Below are 2,047 nucleotides of genomic sequence, written 5' to 3' on the forward strand. Positions count from 1 at the left end.
AGAGGGGGTGGGTGGGAGATGGGGAAAGGAAGGAGATTGTAGAGAGAAAGCAAGATAGATAGATAGATAAATTGATAGATAAATAAATTAAATGTTAATAATTTGTTCTCACCTAATTATTTTTTTACATATTATTCTCTTACAACATTGTTGTTTCGTCTAGAGCTTCTGGAGTCAAATGGGTGAGGTTGATGTGAGGTGTCTGGGAGGAATGTTGTTGTTGGACTTGACAATGTTGTAGGAGAATATGTAAAATAAAAAATACGAGGTGAGAACAAATAATAATTCGATAAAAGAATTCGTCGAGCACTCTACGTATTTCCAGCTAACCCCGCAATCAGAGATAAACATATAGATAGATAGATAGATAGATAGATAGATAGATAGATAGATAGATAGATAGATAGATAGATAGATAGATAGATAGATAGATAGATAGATAGATAAAGAAAGAGAGAGAGATAGATAGATAGATAGAGAGAGAGAGAGAGAAGTAGAGATGGGGGGAGAATGCTACTAGATACTTCAAATACCATAAAAAAAATTTATTAACAAGAAAAAGCCACTTAATTTCAAGAAATGTAGCAAACTAACCTGCTGGGAGGATTAACAAAACGATACGTTTGAATAAAGAAAAGAAAAAGTGAAAGAAAAGAAAGTAGGTGCTTTAACCACAAATAGATCAGACCATCCCGATTCACCTACAAACACAGGTGATTTAGTCACAGAGAGTATTGTTGACAACGATTGTTGTTATTCTTCCAAACATCTGTCTGTAATTCCAAACCCTTCTGTTTTGACACCTACGGCAATATTGACACAGCATCCAAAAATACATCAAGGTCCAATTTTATGTAAGCGGACTAGATTTAGTTATTGACTAGTCTAGTAAATTACTTTCTAGCCTTAAGCTTAAGAGAAATTGACATAAAAAATCGGATTTTATGAACGTTTCCTAGTCTATGACAAACTAAGCTCTTGCCTAGAAGTGGACGTTGTAAGGACGGTGACTATTTCGGATATTTTGTGTCGGTAACATCAGGCTCTCTAGACACGATGGCAGGTAAGATACAGCCTTCATACTTTCAATGCAAAATATTTCCAAAGTGGAAATTAGCATCACATCCGGTATAGATAGAATGAATTTGACGTCACTCGGGTCTAAAAAAAATTGTTTTTGACATCCGCGTTTATGAGTAATTCTCACTTAACTGTATTAACCAGACTATAAACGACCAGGATTACACATAGTTTTGTGTGTTGGTCCGTTATACTTCCGGATGGCAATGTTGTGAGCTTCTTAGCCAAGCGCATACTATCTATAGATAATATTTTGTTCCGTTTCATATTTGAACTTACTTTTGTCATGGTGAATCAAATCATGTGACATTGACAGTCGACTGATTAGACTATAATGATGTCTATGGTCGACCGTCAATTCTATATTTAGGCTAATGAAAGTTTCATTGAAATTAAAACAAATTGAACCAAAAAAAAAAAAAACAAACAAACAAAAACAAATACAAACCAAAAAACAACAACAAAAGAGAAAATGTGTTCTGATGAATCACATTCTTCCAGTCAGTTACAATGCCAGCAGAATAACTTTTGTCTCCACTATTCTTTCTAATCGTTTTTTTTTTTTTGTTTGTTTGTTTTGGTTGTTCTTTGAAGCGAACCGTTCCACTTCTAGTCTCCGTTCACTCGAAACTCGCGAGTCGATTTAATTACTTTTGTTTCTTTTTAGTTTGTACACACAAAAATGTATACTTTCGACGATCTTTACTTTCTTACAGTTTTTTTTTTAAAGCCAGTGTCAATAGCAACAGGACATACTTTTTGCCTCTGTCATGCATAACCGACGTATTTTCCTTCCGAATCGAAGCTCTCTTAATCCAAAAATAGCTGCTATATTGTCGACGCTATGATGCATCCTAGTAACTAGTCTCAAACTAAGCTTGATGTCTGCCCCAGCAAATGACTAAAACTTAGTCCGAAGGTACCGTGATTTTAGTATGGGACTTGTTTGTTCAGCTCACATAAAATC

This window comes from Berghia stephanieae, chromosome 7 (genome assembly GCF_034508935.2).
Source record: "Berghia stephanieae isolate SIO BIC M18660-M18661 chromosome 7, UCSD_Bste_1.3, whole genome shotgun sequence".
Classification (NCBI taxonomy): Eukaryota; Metazoa; Mollusca; class Gastropoda; order Nudibranchia; family Aeolidiidae; genus Berghia; species Berghia stephanieae.